Source organism: Polistes dominula, unplaced genomic scaffold (assembly GCF_049000335.1).
Source record: "Polistes dominula isolate Pdom_NZ unplaced genomic scaffold, Pdom_raw_medaka contig_23, whole genome shotgun sequence".
NCBI lineage: Eukaryota > Metazoa > Arthropoda > Insecta > Hymenoptera > Vespidae > Polistes > Polistes dominula.
In genome coordinates, this window is record NW_028300963.1 from 3,056,368 (window position 1) to 3,075,334 (window position 18,967).

Below are 18,967 nucleotides of genomic sequence, written 5' to 3' on the forward strand. Positions count from 1 at the left end.
CAGGACGAAAACGAATATCATCGAAGGTTAGTTTGACCTCGAAGGATCCAAGATCAACTTTATCGATCTCCTCGAATCCTCTGCATTCCTGATTACCAAGACTCCGCTTTTAGAACTCAATGGAGCGAAACTAATTGTCCGAACGTTACGAACTTAACTTCCTAAAGGCCGGATCCTTTAGATAGGTTACCGACTTTCGCCATTGTTATCCAATGCAACCATCCAACCCAACCCAACTAACCTTCATCTCGTTCAACCTTTTCATTATGAATGGAAGGCGTTTCCTTCCTACTTTCTCATAGGTCAATTCAAATTTTATTTTCTATTATTATACGAGTTTATTACTAATGAATTATATTTTTTTATTTTTTGTAAATTATTATTTTAATTATTAGTTTATAATAAATGGTATATTATTATATAGGGTAATTTAAGAATATCAAAAGATATATTTTACATATGTAGAATTCGGTTTATTGGTTTTTTTTTTTTTTATATATAGTAAGTTGTTAATATTGTTAGAATAATTTTGTTTCAAATTATTAATAAAACATAGTAAATAATTTGTTTATTTTATTCCTAGTTAAAGGAGTGTAAAATATATATTTTTTTCTTTTTATTTACAATAGTTTAGATTACTTTTATAATTAGATTGAATATATTTGCAATACTTCAATTTTTAATACATGTAATTATTTTTACAATATAATTTATTAGTTTATATCTTTTTTAGAATATTTATATCCTTTGACGAATAGGAATGGGTTGGTTATTAATAATTGCATTGTTTAAGAAATATAAACTATATTTATTAATTATTTATAACAGAAAATGTAACGGATGATATTAATTTGCTACCAGCATTCGTTGTAGAACATTCTAAGGGTAGTAATCCTATCTTTCAAAATACTTTCTAAAAGGTTCGATCTTTCTTTTTATTTTTGCAAAATTTTGCCAACCCTAAGTTACCTCCTGAATTTGTATGATTTCCTCTTAGCCAAGGTATCATTTTTAATTTCTCTTTCATTTTTTTTTAGTTTTGTAAATTGAGATTCAAGGTTACATACAGGTTGTTCGTATTTTTGAAATTGACAATGTCATGGTAAACCATATCAATCTTTTTAGTCCTTTCTTGTTGAAAGAATATGATTTACTTATAGTTTTCTGTTTTTTTTTTTCAATACATCGTACAATTGGATTTATGGAAAATACAAGGTAGTCGTACTCCACCTTGTTTACTTACTAACTTACACAGGTAGAAATGGTGAAAATGGCGAATGATGCCATATTACATGCGCAGTGTAAACAACTCCGTTACATCGACATAACAGGAGAATAAAAGGAGCAAAGAGGTTTAACGGGTTAAGAAACTTCACGAAGTAAAGGGAGTAGAAGATATTATCATAAATGAAGTTTCATTAGTCAATATGTATAATTTCTTTATATAACAATAATTAAAATCATAGAAAACAAGAAACTCAAAGGAGAGTACGAGTTTTGTATCTCAGCAGTTCTGAAAATAAAATTACATCAACATCATATATAAATAATTGAAATATATATTTTTATATATATATATAAACAATATTTGTAATCGATATTTAAAGTATTTATTTCTAAATTTGCAATTTCTAATTTTGTTCAATTAATTTAAGATTAAAGTTAGTTTGTGGCTTGATTAGAAATTGTGTGAGAATAATATGAAAAAGAAATAAAGTTTGGATTATAATAAAATATTTATTTTTGTTAATTTTTTTCTTTATAGAATTAAAGTAAGAATTATTGATAACCCTAATCAACTTCGATATAAATAAATATCTTAAAAATAAATACCTCTAGTTCTCACAATAAAACAAAACATGTCTCCATCACCCATCCTGAGACATCAAACCAACCCTAATATTCTATCAATAAAACTGAAGTACGAATCAAACAATAAATTGAACATATGGTGGGGCTAACGTTCAGCTCTACCAAGGGTCGACCCAGACAAGAGACAATCAGACAAGACCCAAATAAGAAAGAGTGAGATAGTGAGAACTGTGCAAGCGAATGAGAAAGAATATGAGAGAGGGAGAATTTCATCAAAGACATTTGATAGAGATAAATAGAGAAAGAGAGAAAGAAAAGGTCGAAACATAAAGGAGAGAAAGAGAATCTATATATATATATATATATAGATATATCCAAGGCCAAAGTAAGCTCCATGGGTCTCCTGCGATCCTGTTGAAAATGCGTGGGCGCGGTCTCCCCGAGGGCTGGCCTCGGCCAACGAAGGTCGCACCCTTTTTCGAGTGGCGCACGTATCTGACCCTTTCGGCCAGCCTCGCGGCCACCACTCGTCGTGGCCTCCTAAACGCGAAGAGACACACACAAACACACACTATATTACTCCCATTCATACCCTCTTTCTCTTTCTATCGGTCCTATCTCTCACTCTCACTCTCACTCCTTTTATCTCGCTTTATTTCATGGTCCCTTTCGACCTCCCACCCTTCCCCCCCACTACTACCGATCCTCCGTTGTTGCCTGCCTCTCGATACACTCTCTGGACCAGTCGCAGCATCCGAGCATTCCCTTCTTCCCAAACGGAAATTTCGCTGGAGGCATAGAGAATGAGAGAGAGAGAGAATGAGAGAGAGAGAGAGAGAGAGAGAGAGAGAGAGAAAGAGACTGTGCGAATTTGGCAAACCCAAAGACGCATGCTCCTGCTGCTAACACCCCCTCATTGATTCCTCTAACTGTACTATAGTGTTTCATGAAAGAGAAAGAGAGAGAAAGAGAGAGAGAGAGTGAGATTTCTGCTTGGTTAGTTTCTCGCCCTTCTACTTTAGGATTCATCTTTGATCCTCCTCTTGCTTCACCACGCATGCCAAAAACAGCCTTCTTCCTTTAGATAGGCACTGCCTACACTTAGGGTTCAACCTGGTATTAGAATGTTTGTTCTTTTTCTATCTTTCATTATTATTATAAGGGTTGCTCGAAGGGTTGCAGGGTATCGATCAATATACTTTTTTTGAGTATTGTATATGTGTGTGTGTTTTTTTTTTATTTTATTTTTTTTTTTATTGTTTGTTTTAGGTATACTGGAGAACTATGAAGATGAAACCAAGATGGGCTGTTTAAATGTAAAAGAAATCTAATTGTATTACTGTATTATGGAAAGGGTGAGATTGGTTAAAGGGTACAGATCCATATATACTTTTATCTATTATTTTTGTAAAAATTTTTAATTTAAATAATTTATATATTTATATTATTTAATATGTATTTTAATTTATATTTTTAATTAATATTTTAATTTATATTTTATTTAATATATATTTATTATAAAAATATTTAAAAAATATACAATATATATATTATATCATCGTGAAGTAACACAAATCAGTTTCTAATTTGTACCATGTGTTCTTTTTAAAAAAAGTAAGAGAATTAGAGAGAAAGATTAGACTTATGGTTGGTGGTTTTCTATCTTCTCTTCTCTCTTGGTTTACCACACATGCCAAAAACATAGTCTGTGTTTAAAGACAACCTATGTTTAGATACAACCTGTGTTTAGGAACAACCTATGTTTAGGTAAAACCTACAATATTGCAATATGACGCAACCTCGTGCTATTTTTATTTATTTAATATCTTAATTAAAGCTTTACCCCAGAAGACTTTAATCAATATCTTATTCACAAGTTTCATTAAACATTCTCACATATACATATCTATATATTACAGTTAACTTGTAAATTCTTGTAATATATTTTTTTATCTGTTTTAAATCAAACGTTTCAATTGTAACAGATTAAAGTATCCAATCTTTCAACGAAATAAATAAAAGTATTATTTATTGTTTCTACTATGTAAAAGAATTTTGAAGGGGGGTTGGAATATTTCCATTTGTTTCTTGTAAATATGAAACAATCTTGACAAAACCTTTCAAAAATTATGACAAAATTTTACAACCCTTTGCATGATTAAGCTCTAAACTTTCCATCCTTCCACATGTTAGATGAACTTTTCAATCTTTTTTCATATATACAAAATACTTGTAATCCATGTGTGAAATGAAACTTGAAGGATAACGTCGAGATCTTTTATGTTTTTTTAAATTATTTTTCAAATACAATTTCATTAGTAGGACACTAACTTTCAATCTTAAAAATAGAACCCTTATAACAATCCTAATAAAATAAAGAAACAATACAACAAATCAGTTAATCAAAATATCAAGTAACATCCCCAATGTAAATGAACCAAAAGTTCGTGTGTTTTATAAACAATTATTTCCAAAATAAATTTGACACAAAAACAAATAAAACAAATTATGCAGTATCAAAATAAAGTTTCAACATAATAATCTGCTGAATTTTTCATTCACTCCAATACACGTGGAAAAAAGAACCAAAGGAATGAAGAAGAGGCCCTATCATTAATCATCCCTATAGGGGGAACCAGGAACATATATAACATATAGATATAGATATATTTACATATAAAGGTTGTATTATAGTGATAGCCAAAGACAGACTGATAGAATTCCTTGGGGTTCCTGTGATCCTATTCGAAGAGCGGGGGCGGCTCCCGCGGAGGGCAGGCCGTCAAACTCGCGGGGCGGAACCCCGAGTTGAAGAGGCGGTACGGAAACGTTGTGCCTGTCCAGTCGCCGAATTTGAAAAAGGTTTAGGCACGAGAGAGAAACATTAAATAATATAGACATTTCTAAACAGGTATTAATACAGGTAAACATTGATTATTAGAACCTACCTGGAAGAAATAACTGCACTTTCTTCGAATCATTCATAAATTGGCTTGTTAGATTCTCGTGAGAATGAGTGAGTGAAAAGAGAGAGTGTATGGGTGTGTATGTGTGTATGTGTGTGTGTGAGAGAGAGAGAGAGAGAAAGAGAAATGGAAAGTCGAGTCTGGGCTGGATGGAAACGCCCAGAGGATAGTTTCGTCTTCGTTCCACTAACTATACATATATATATATAAATATATGTAGGTGGGTTTATCATGTAAATTAATTTATTGGTATGAAGTATATATATGTATTTGTGTGTGTGTATCAATTCTCTCACCTCCCTTTATATTTGGATATGTAGTAGAGAGAGGGAAAGGAAAAAACAGATATATGGGGACAGGTGAGATTTATTATATTTTATTTATAATATTTGTCTTTAATTGAAATTCTTATTCTACGTGTATTATTAGGGTGAACCAAAAATTCAGCAATTTATTGTATTAAAATTTTATTTTAAAATTGCGTAATTCGTTTCATTTGTTTTTGTCAAATTTATTTTGAAAATATTAATTTACAAGTTGGTGATATTTTATGAAAAAATTTGGTTTATATTTGTTTTAGATTAAATTATCGATGGTAATAATTAATAAAGGTATTATACATTTTATTTATTAATTTTATTATAGCTAGAATAATTTTAAATATTTATTTAAAAGTAAACAAATTTAAATATTTATTTTATTAAAAAATTATATTTTCTTTACTATATTAGAAGGCTATTTTTTTTTTAATACATTTTTGTTTCTTTTTTTATTATAAGAATACAAAGAAAAATCTAATTAAATATTTAAAATTATTCTAGCCTTACAAAATAAATAAATAAAATATAATTATATATAAATATAATTTAATTTTTTATATATATAATAATATTTAATTATTAATTTATGAATTACATTTAAAAATTATTCAATACACATATGTGTATTTCTTACAATAACATTTAATTAAAATTAATACTCTGATGGCTTTTTTCTAAATAACAAAATAAATATTTAGTTTCTTACAGCTGATAAGTAAAACCGGAATAAAAATGACTTTTAAATGGACGACTTTAATTGGTAACGTCAAGAGAACAACCCTCTCAATTAAAGTTTCTCCACCCTAAAGGCGAAACTCCTCTTCTTAGAATTACTACCCTTGATTCCAGGAGAAACACATCCCCCATCTATTCGAACCAACGAAATCGACTTTTAACCACGTTGCCACCCCTGTTTAGGGGATTCCCCCATTGAGGTTAACCGAACCACCTCTGAAAGCTCCATGACACCCTAGTCTACTTGTTTACTTTACTCTATTGTCTACCCACCAAGTTAATGTCTAAACGAGATTTATATATTTTTTTGTTTATCTTTTATTAATAAATTTCACAGAACGTATCGTTTGACTCTTTCTATTCCAAGGATAACTGTAAACAAACATATGTTATCCTACCACTTTTGTCCGGTTTCCAACCAACGCTAGTTTACTTTTCTCTTTTATATGATCCTGTTACTTACCAACTTATAGACGGTTTCATCCATCAATAATATATATATTTATTTCTTTTATGATTTTAAATATGGTGAAAACAGAGAAATATAACCTCCAAATTTGATTCACTTTTTTAATTTCGCATTTGATGTTTCATCGTATTATAATATTAAGATAAACTTCATCATATGTTTTACGTGTCTCTAAATTTGTAAGTAGTATAAATAACTTTCTTAAATTATGATTATATGTTTATTATTAACATAAACGTATAATTTTATAAAAGTAGTATGAGACATAACCTACAAACGATGACTATTATTTTATCGATATTTTATAATATTAGGTTAAGAAAGATTAAAGTTTCTACGAAAGTATTATAATTTTTCAATTGATAATATCAATTGATGAATAGTTAAGTATACACACGTGTATGTAATTAAATAATCACGCCATATTATATAGTGGACATAATGATTAGTATGTATCAATAGTACGCATGGTGCGTACGTATGAATATTAATTACATCGTAGGTGACATTGTTCAGGCATACATGGACGTGAAGGAGGTTTCCAGAGTATGTTTGCTGAACCAGTCTTTGCTAAATTTACATTGACTCGCATGTGAGAAATAAGTACATATAATTAGTCCAATGATTACATACTTGGTTGAGTTATGAGTGTGATATGTTTTTTTATTATTTTTTTATTATTTATTATATACTTAAATAATGTATTAATTGTACATTCGTCAAAATATAATAATAATAATAATAATAATAATAATAATAATAATAATAATAATGTAAATATAATAATATATTTATATATTTATTTATATATAAATTTTAATTTATTATTAATTTGGAAATTTATTATTATTATTATTATTATTATTATTATTATTATTATTATTATTATTATTATTATTATTATTATTTATATATTATTTATATATTAATAAATGTATAAATATATTATTATATTATATATATTATAATAATAATAAATTTTCAAGTTAATAATACATGAAAATGTATACATTATAATAAATTATATTGATAATGTATATTATAATATTTATTGTATTAGTGTTATAATTAAAATTAAATGAAATTGAATTGTAAATTATAATTTACAATTAAATTGTATCAGATAACATTTATATTGTTGTATTAAAATATTAATAATAATAATTATTAACAGGAAATAAGTGATTTGCGAAGAAAAAAAAAAAAAAAAAAAGAAGAAAATTCGAAGTAATTATTGTTTATGTGAATACATTTCTCGTACCAATGATCTCATGCAATTGAAATTTTTACATTGTTCTGTAGAAAACGATCTTTAGAGATTTCGCCTGGAGACTTCCTGAATCGTGATTCATTTCCGGGCCGAGGTTAATATTAAATGTACGATCTCTTCCGGTTTTCCTAGCACGATCACGACCATGATCACGATCACCTTTGTCATCTTCGATACTTATATCGTACTTCCGCGTTCCTATGTGATTCTACAATAATTTATTATATTCAATTGAAATAATACAAATAAAATCTTTCAAAATGTTCATATCGAAATGGTATAATCTTAATTTTGATTTATTATGAATATTATTTACGTTACACACATGCTCGACTTTCAAAATGTTATATAAACAACATTCAATAAAAGAACTTTCATTGAAGACAACGTGCCAGTTTGAAGGTGAATCTCGAAGAGGACGGTACTTCGAATCTATACACAGTGCTTTTAAACATCAATACACATTTATTTTATTTTATTAACAATTATTTTAATACTAAATACACTCTAATTCGCTCTACTTATATTTCAGATTTTTTTAACACATATACATTGATTTTAACCCTTTGAGTGTTGAATACTTTTAACTAAATGGTTTTGTAGGAATGTTTATTATTCCTACTTAATATTATATATAAATTAATTATATAAATTAATAATATAAATTCCTTAATTTCCTATTTGTTTAATTTCCTATTTAAGGAATAATTTATTATTAACTAGATTCTAATAATAAATTATATATATATATATTAATATATATAATTAATTTATATATAATATAATTATATTATAATTATATATAAAAATATAAAATTATATTATAAATATTATAAAAATTATATTATTTATAATATTATATGAAAATAATAATTATATACAACGTAAAAATAATTATATATTAATATATAATTTATTATTAATTAATTTATTAATGTAATAATAATAATATATATTTAATGATGAAAGTTTTTCCTTCTGTGAATATAATTTAATTAATCAATATAAAAATTACATTATATTTTACAGTAATATTAACAAATACGTATACGTATCGATAGCACACTCTAAGGATTAATAATAATCTTGTATTATTTATATTTTATTATTATTAATTATATTAATAATAATTAAAAAGAAAATCACATTTATTTCGTTTATTATATATTTTATATTAATAAAAATTAGATATAAATAATTAATAAATATAATTTATTTATTCACAGATAATATTAAAATTTATTTTTTGAATAGGACGATTACGAAAGAGAAAAAAAAAGGAATGGTAGTCATTGCAAAAAAAAAAAAAAAAAAATTAATAATTCATTTCGCAGATCGGAATAACCTTCGTAGAAATACATGACTGTAATTAATAATTTTTTTTCTATGAATAATCTAACAGGTATAAAAATATAATGATGTCAATGACCGATGTAAAAAATATGGTGGTAATTCTAATGGGGTAAAACGAATAATCGAGGAAAATTATCTTGAGAATTCCTCGATCAGATGTTATCCTGTGAGAAAAGCGTGGGTGGAATCCCAACTAGGCGGGTCTTTTTATTTCAACCCGTTAGAAATTCAAACCTTTGTTTCCTTCTCTGTTTTTCTCTGCTTCTATCTTTGTTTCTTTTCTTCTTGTAACATTTATTATTTTAATATTTTTTCGTTCATACATTTATTACATAAATTTTATTTATTTATTTCATACACTTTTATCTTTTTCTATTTGTTTATTTTTATATAATTTTTTTTTTATAATAATTTATTTATAATACAACCTTTAGAAATTCTAATATTTTTTTTCCTTTGTTTTTGTGTGTTTTTTTTTATTTAACCAATACTTTTGCAAGATTACATTGCATAGAAGAAAACTTTGTTATTCGTTATATTTTTATTCCTACGTTTTTTGTATTATAAAATTTTAAATATTAATTTTAAATTTAACATTAATTATATAAAACTTTAGTAAAATAAATTTTATTTTATTTAATTTTAATTTAATTTCTATTAATATTAATTATTATATAAATTATAAATTATATTATAAATATAAATATATAAAATATAAATTATAATAAATTATAAATTATATAAATAAATATAAATTATAATTTTAATTAATAAATTTTATTTTCTATACATAAGTATAATATAATATTATTTATATACATTAATATGTACAAATTTATATAATGAAGAATAATTTCTTTAAAATAATAAACTTTATTATATTTATTTATCTATCTATGTATCTATCTATTTATCTATCTATCTATCTATCTATCTGTCTTTTACTTACTTGACGAGCCGAATACTGTCGAAGAACCGAGAACTTCCGACAAGTTCTACTTCGACCAGAGTATCATAAAATTGGTATAGAATCAACAGGTAATGTAAAAGTGATGCCGCCATTTTGATAAAGCCAAGCAAACCAACCAATATATGTATATATATATAAATATATATATTTCTATATTGTATATAGGTAAAGATAGAAAGAGAAAGAAGAGAAAAGCTTTCTCATCGAGGATGTTTGCCTGCTTCGAATATGTGAATATATTTTATTCAACCCTTTCCCTCGGGCTCAGGATTAAATAATTCTTGTCAAAGGGTTGTCACTTCAATCCCTTTTAGGACAATACTAAATAAACACAACTATAGAAACGTGTTTGTGAATTAAAAAAGTATATATATACTATATATAAATACATATATATAGAAAGAGAAAGAAAGAAAAGTGAGGTTAAGTGAATGAAAGAGAAAGACAGTAATATGAATTGACTTTCTCTCTCAAAGCTCTTATATTACTCGTGTCTTCGAATACCCGGATACTTATTTAACCTTCCCTCAACGAATACCAGTCATTCTGACCAGATCCTTGCAATAAAATTAATCATTTAATTCTAATAATTAAATTATTATTGTTTAAAATGTGGATGTTTGTTTGTATAAACAATTATACATCGATTTACTTCTAATGAAGATTATATATATCTGACTACTAATTTGTGATGGTTAAAAAATAATTCAAAATTACGTGAAATTTGTATTTTACAATTTAAATTTGATTATTGCAATAATTTATTGATTTACAGTTGAGTATCCTGCAAGGATCAATCAACGTAATGCGTGTGCTTGATACAATGCTTGTTTGTTATTTGCATGTGTACATTTATGGGATTGGTTAAAAGGATGTAACTGTAATTTGTTGTTTTTTTTCGTTCACATGATTAACAATTAACAATTAGGTTATGTAAAATTATTAATTGTTAATATGATCTGCAATTTATTTTGAAAAAAGTTGCTTCACTTTTTTTCTACCCCAATTTTAAGGATTGATAGATTCTTGTTTAATTTAACCACAACTGTTGACATTTTTTACGTGATTAACAATTAACAATTAGAGTATATATTGTAAAATTATTAATTGTTAATATGATCTGCAATTTATTTTGAAAAAAAGTTGCTTCACATTTGTTTACCCCATTTTAAGGATTGATAGATTCCTGTATAATTTAACCACAACTGTTGACATTACAAATAATTATCAAATAATGTATAATAATTTTTGATTACAGTGTTATTAAGTATACTGTCTTATGACATAAACTTAAAGTCTAATATTAAAATGTAATTTAACGCAAGTTTTGCTTAAAATTACACACACACACATACCTAACTAACAATCTTGAGTTTATTTCAACAAATTACATGATAACGTGATCATTATAAAATATTAGGTCATGAAAAAATCTTCCCAGGGTCACTGTACCCTCTCCCTAAGGATTTGTATTCATCGTCAGATCAAAATCTTCATTGAGATGTCTAATTTGAATGAATAAATTGAAGTATTCGGATATCCGGATTGCAAAGGTATTATTTACTTTCACTCTGTGTCCTATTGTTTGTTGTAATTATACTTATTTTACAAATACAAAAAAAAAAATACGATGGAACGTGATCATTTTCACTAATACAGTCACATATTTACAACACACACATATACAGTAGTAGCAGCAGCAGCAGCAGCAGGACAAGTAAAACTACTAACTGAAATTTCAACCAACCACTCGATCCTTCCTGCTAGCCTGTGATCGAGGGATCAAACCAATAGACTACCGATAGCCCTTTCAATTATTCGATCGGCTTCAACAACCATGGTTTCATATTTGTCCATTTATTATTTTATTTTATTTTTATTTTTTTATATTGTTTTTATTTTTTTGTTTTTTTTAAACTTGTATTTAGTTGAGACCCTCTTGTAATCATGATAGAATGTTTATAAATGTGTGCGTATGTTGTGTGTGTGTGTGTGTGTGTGTGTGTATGAATGTAGGTCAAAGTGTTTTTCACTTTCTTTCTTAAAATCCTTGCAGATAACTCGACAGTTAACCTCCTGTGTTGATCTTCGTTCCTGTTACATGCTCGCGTTATGATACCATCGATCTGACTCATGCAAACACTTATAATTATGTTAATTTAATTATTATTTAAATACAAATCTATTTTGATTATAGAATTAAGTTCATTTGTTTATTTCAGGTTTGACGATTATCAATTGTCTTGTATTTTATTTTATTTTTTTCTATAGTATTCAGATATTTCTTTCTTGTGAATGAAGAAACAGAGAATATGTTTTAATTTATAATTTTAATAATAATTTGAAAAAATAAGTCTTGACTTAATTCCTTCATTTTGAAATTGTACAGTAAAAAAATCTAAAAGATAATTTATATATTTATATATATATATTCTTTTTACAATTAAATAATTTCCTTTATTTTATTTGATGTTTTTTTAATAAATAAATTTGTGAGATAATTTTTAAAAATTAAGAGGATTTAAATAATTTTAGAATTACAGTAGAGATTTTTATCTGTCATTGTAAAAAAAAAATATGGTTCAGTAAATATAACATAAAAAATATTATACAATATTTATTTAAATATATTAAAAATATATATACTAATATAATAATTTGCAATTATATATATATATTTATTTATTTATTTATATATTTATTTATATAAAATAATTAAATAAATAATAGAGTGTATAATATAGTATATTATAGTATAAAAAATAAATAATATCAAAAATTACGTAAAAAGAAATATAAATCTACAAATATATATATATATATATATATATATATATATATATATATATATATATATATATATATATGTATATATATTTCATATTATATATATATATATTTATATATATATATATATATATATAATCTCTTAGTCTTATCAGGAAACCATAAGGTAGAATTCGTCGAAAAAATAAATTCTCAGTAAGCTGACAATTGATATATATATATATATATATATAAAATATAACTTGTTGGTCTGAATCCGAAAGTTGTCTCGCTTGATAAAAATGGCGTCCACAGGTAGCCATTAAAATAACCGACCAATCATATCCATGACATTCAATATAATCGAAACATATATAATAATAAAAAAAGAAAAAAATGTATGAGGAGTATGATAAACGAGTAGTATGAAGCTTTTATAGAGGGGCGTCGACCCCATAAGATATTAGAAGACCTTCTATAAAGTTATGTCATCCCTTTCGCGATGTGTGGCTCGAAGCACTTGAACGACTAACCCTTTCCTTCTGCCCCTAACCTCGAAATATCAACCATATGTGAACTCCTAACCTCTCTACTGCAATCTGTATTCATATTTATTGATTTTATCTATGTGTATGTGTATACAAATCATATACATGTATGTATTCTATACTTATACATATAGATACATATATATGTATATATTTCATATATAAATATGAAATATGTATATTGTATCATATACACCACGTGTTCGTATCGTTTTATATTAGGAATAAAACGAAATAACGTAGGGAAACGTAAGAAGTTAAGAATTTCGTTGAAATTTGTTTGTATTTTTAGCCTAGAAGAATGAAATATTGTTTTCTTGCTTACAATTAGAATTAAGATAAGACAAATTCTTTTCTCATACGATTGAAAAAGTCTTCGATTGGTCGGCTGTTATCAGGAGCGATGCATCGCACTTGCCTGTTTTCGACCTGACGAATCCCGCCCACGTTCAATAGAGAATGCGTGAGTGTATGTGTTATGAACGAGAGAGAGAGAGAGAGAGAGAGAGTGAGAGTTTGGGAGTGTGAGAAACGATAGAAAAGTTCGGTTTTCCCGTTCAACTCATGCTACTCTGATAAGGCCGGAAACAGCCGATTGATTGGAAAGCCCAGTGTGAAGTCTCACACGATTGGTTGATCATATTCCATCGAACTCTCACGAGATTCTTTTCAATCCCGGTTTATCCGTTTGCTACCATGACAGCCTGGTGTTGACAAAAAATGCGAAACGCTTTTTTTCCAACGTATTGCACAATTCCCCTTACGAAAGGGATGGAATTACAGGATTGAACGACCCCCCCCCCCCCCATGCTTTTGATATATACAGTAATTTTATTAACATAATCAATATCTTGTGTGTCATTATTGTTATAATTAACATAACAATCATATATATTTTGGAAATTATCATCAGTTTCATTTGATATTTCTTCATGTTGTTTTTATTTCTTTTTCTACAAATTAAAATAAAAATAATAATTATTAAACACGTTAGAATAAGATTATTAAAATGAATTGTTTAACGTTTAATAACAAACTACCAACTTGTAAATAATTATTCACGTTAGTATTGATCGTTTAAAATACAGCGTTTCGAGTTACCTTCTGTTACCCTGACGTTTCGTTTACCCTACCGATAATCCTCTTCGTTCGTTCCTTTAAACATAGCATTCGTTGAAAGGAAACCGTAGGGGACAAACTATGAAGAAAGAGAAAGAGAGGGAGAGATTTGCAATAGGGTTGGAATGACGACACGACGATAACGAGGCATGACGATAATCTCACGAACAAAGGAAACTCGTGGGAGATCCTAGGGTCGCATACCTCGTTAGGTGGTAGATGTCTTTCCTCATACTATATATATATATATATGTATATTCTCATATTTATAGGTGTAGGTGTATGAGTAAATATTGTTTATGTTCAATGGTATTAATATTTTATGGGAAAATTAATTGATCAAATGGTAATTATGAGAATGAATTAATTGTATGGTGAAAAAGTAGAAATGCATTGATTTTATAATTTTTATGATTATTTATATTAATATATATTATTAAATAAATAATAAATTTAATTGTTTTACAATATGTTCATTTATAGTTAATTTATTGTCATAATTATTGGTTAAATTTATATCATCTTATTAGTGAAGTGTTGATTTTTAGGTTATGGTAACAGTCTAATTTTAAAAAACGATATTAAAAGAAAAAAAAATATGAAGGAAGGGATAAAAAGAGAGAGAGAGAGAGAGAGAGAGAGAGAGAGAGAGAGAGAGAGAGAGGGAAAGAGAACACCTAGGTAAGAATAAATTGTATTTATTCGTAATATTATTTTGTATATAACTTTTACGCGTATATAACCTTTTGGAAAGTCATATAAATAGTAGTCAATAAAACAACCTTCATAGAAGACAACGCGAATCAGTTTACTGTTGGATTTTGAAGAGGAAGGTGCGTTTAATTTATATTCTGTGATTTTTACATTGCAATAAACATTTTTATCAATTAATTAACAATTATTTAAGACATATCGAACACTTCATTGTACTCTACTAATATTTTAAATAGTTTCAACTAAAATATATTATTTTACACATATATTAATAATTACAAAAGTATTTTAAAATAAACCAACATTTAAACAATTGAATAATTTATAACAATTTATATAAATATATATATATATATATATATATTTAATAATTTAATATTTAAAAAAAAAACTGTCATAACTTTTTCTGGTACCTGACAGATTGGCGAGTGTGATATTTTTGTTTAATAAAATGACGACATCACATTCTGTTTAATTAATACATACTTGTATTATATATTTAATATTTAATACATAAACGTTTTCATAATTACCAACTTTATCTATTAGAAAAAGATTAGATATACATACATATATATATATATATGGTAAAGAAAGAAGAAAAAAGTAAAAGATAGGGAATAATCTCATATTTGATTTATTTGAAAACGAACGGAAATGGATACGTTAAAATAAGAAGGAATTCTTTATAATCGAGACAGTCAACAGTTGTCAAAGGGGGAAAGGCAAATATGCCGATTGACCTCTTCGATCACCTACCAACCTGTTCGAGTTTCTATGAATGTTTCGTTGGTTCTTCCTAACCCTTTCTCGTTCTCTCTTTATTCCCATCGTCTACGATTTCAGTAAGAATAAAGGGAGAAACACACGAGAATACATAATACAACTATATATATATATACATATATTTAATACACATACAAATAAATATGTATACAAAATACTATACACATGAATAACATACATACACTATACATATACATATAGACAAATATATAAAATATCCAATACCAAGTTAACACACGTAATTTGTTTGGCTTATACATCTTTAATTACATCATATATAGAAACAGAGAAAGAAAGAAGTAGAAAAAGAGAGAAAGAGAGAGAGAGAGTTATACAATCAAATAAGCATATATATATATATATGTATAATACAAAGAAACACATAAAAGAGTATTGAGAATTTCAAAGTAAATAGCACTTTCGTCAAATTCTTTTGTATCATGAATCCCTGATCATTGTCTCATCACTTTTCTTTTGTATGAAATTACTTACACAAGCAGATTATAGGATTATAATAGTCTTAATCCCCATTTCAAATGATAATTCAATACCACACACATAGAAATATTAATAATACTTTTCTTATATCATACATTTCATTCACTTTTGTCTATCTTATTCTATTTCCCTTTTATTAATCATTCATTATTATTATTTAAAATAATTAATTTGTATTAATTTCATACACCCGAAATAAATCGAATTTATTGAACTTAACCTATATGTTAGAAATGATATAAATAAAGATTGATTTGACTCGGTAAGTGGAGAGATGATGAAACGAACGATTTGATTGGTCGGTTTCTGTATTGATCTTTATGATTGGTCACACCCTTAGTGGCCCAGACATTTTCTGGATGTTATCCTGTTATGGTATTCCCGTACTCTTTTGTTCCCTTCTATCGAACGTTTTATTCATTTCTTTATTTCTTCTTTCTTTCTCTTCTTGTCAATAATATAGTTAATATATATATATATATATATATATATATATATATATATATGTTGTATATGAATATTTATATATATGTATATGTGTATGTATATATTTATATGCATATATGAAAAATCGTTGGATATAGGTGTCTCGTTTAAATCGAGAAACGATTTCTCGTTATTCATATTATCCTGTGACGAGGAGAAGTCCGTTCATTATCTTCGTCTTTTTCATAGCATCTTAAGAAACGTAATTGTATTTTTATTTTTTTTTATTTTCTTTCTTTCCTTCATTCTTTCTTGCTCTCTTATTTTTATGTTTTGTTATTCACATTGGTTTAGCAATTATCATCGATAACACACACACATCCACATGTATTTATTTTCTTCGTGTATGTATGTACGTATGTGTATACACACATGTATTACTGAAAAGTAAAATGAAAGAGAAAGTAAGATTATATATATATATATATATATATGTATATAGAATTGACGTTGGAAAGATAAAGGGGAAAAAAAAAGATAAAAAATGAAATATCAGAAGAAAGAAGATAATCCTGAGAAAACCTTAGATTAATTCTTACTTGTTTCCTATTTTTCTTCTTCTACTTTTACTTCATCTTCATCTTCATCTTGCTTGTTGTTATTGTTATTGTTATTGTTATTGTTGTTGTTCTTTTTCTTCTTTTACTTTACCTCTTGTTCTCATTTTAAACGCTTAACTCCACTACTATCATTCACTCCTTGCATCAAGTTTCTGCAAATTATTTCCCCGCTTATGAAAACCTGATACACCTAACGGCCATCGTTGAACTCTACAAACAATTTGTAACATCATCTAATATGAGATGAAGAAAAATGATTGAAATATTTCTTCTATCTTTCTTTCTTTTTAGCTATTTTATTATTTCATTCATCTATTATTATATCTGTCATGGGTAAAACAATGACAGTAAAATGAAATGTTGTTCTAATTTGTTGATCTAATCATTGGTAATATTTAATTATTATTATTTATTATTATTTTAATTATAATTAAATGAAAACAAAACTTATCAACTTTGAAATAAATTCAATTTCATTTATCACTCAGCATTTCTCGTTTTACAAAAATATTTTCTAAATCAAAGTTAAAGTTTTAAGTTTGATAAAATAAAAATATAAATAATAATAATTATTATTTTATATATATATATATATATAAATGAGAATGTAGAAATTCATATTATTTTTGTAAATAATTTTCTATCTGACTGTCAGCAGTAATTTTTACTTTATTGTAAAATATTATATTTCGGAAAAATGTAAAATTCGTTGACCTTGTTTTCTTAGAAATTTTTATAGGTCACCGTGTTAGTAATACATTGAACTAAGAATGTGTGAGTAAACAGTAATGCTAGAACACACGTATTCAACACTACGTCGTAAAAGTGTTTATTTATTCTTTCAAAGTCATTCAAAGTGGTTACACATATATTTCTATGAATTTCTTTGTTGTATTGTAAATACATATAAATAAGTAATAAGATTATGTTTCTTCAAGCATTGAACAGTATTCTAAGAATTTATTTAGGTCAACGGGTCGATATTTTTCTAAGAAATAATTTAGATCATAGTCCATAGTTTGTTGTACAAAAATTTGAATGAATTAGCAACATTAATCGTATTATATAAAGTAAGCATTTATTTTTAAATATATAATGTTGAAATATAATTAATTAATAGTAATATTATATAATAGTAATAATAATTAATAGTATTTGATATTTTTATTTCAATAAGAAATAATTAACATGTTAAAAATATTATTGTTTTATTTTAAACAAAAATTTTAATATGTTATATCTAAATAAACAAAATAATAAAATATCTTTTTTAAAGTATCGATAAACAACATTAATATAATATTTTTTTCATATCAATATTCACGAATTAATTAATAGTATTTGATATTTTTATTTCAATAAGAAATAATTAACATGTTAAAAATATTATTGTGTTATTTTAAACAAAAATTTTATTATGTTATATCTAAATAAACAAAATAATAAAATATCTTTTTCAAAGTATCGATAAACAACATTAATATAATATTTTTTTTCATATCAAAGTTCACGTATTAATCGATATTTATATAAAATATCTAATACGTCACTGTATTCGTATCACAACCAATTAAAAAATAATTCTACATGTAAAA

General features: G+C 26.0%; 1 protein-coding gene across 3 annotated transcripts in view; it reads left to right on the forward strand.

The window, feature by feature from the left end:
• The window catches only part of LOC107065275 (pancreatic lipase-related protein 2), a 37,130-nt gene that overhangs the window by 4,385 nt on the left and 13,778 nt on the right, over window positions 1-18,967 (forward strand). The window contains exon 2 of one of the 3 annotated variants that reach the window (XM_015318804.2): window positions 3,082-3,184. The exons of 1 other annotated variant lie outside the window; for it this stretch is intronic. The gene's annotated coding sequence lies outside the window, so the exon portion shown is untranslated. The remainder of the gene's footprint in view (window positions 1-3,081; window positions 3,185-18,967) is intronic. One more of the 3 variants, XM_089172868.1, reaches the window with a different exon arrangement.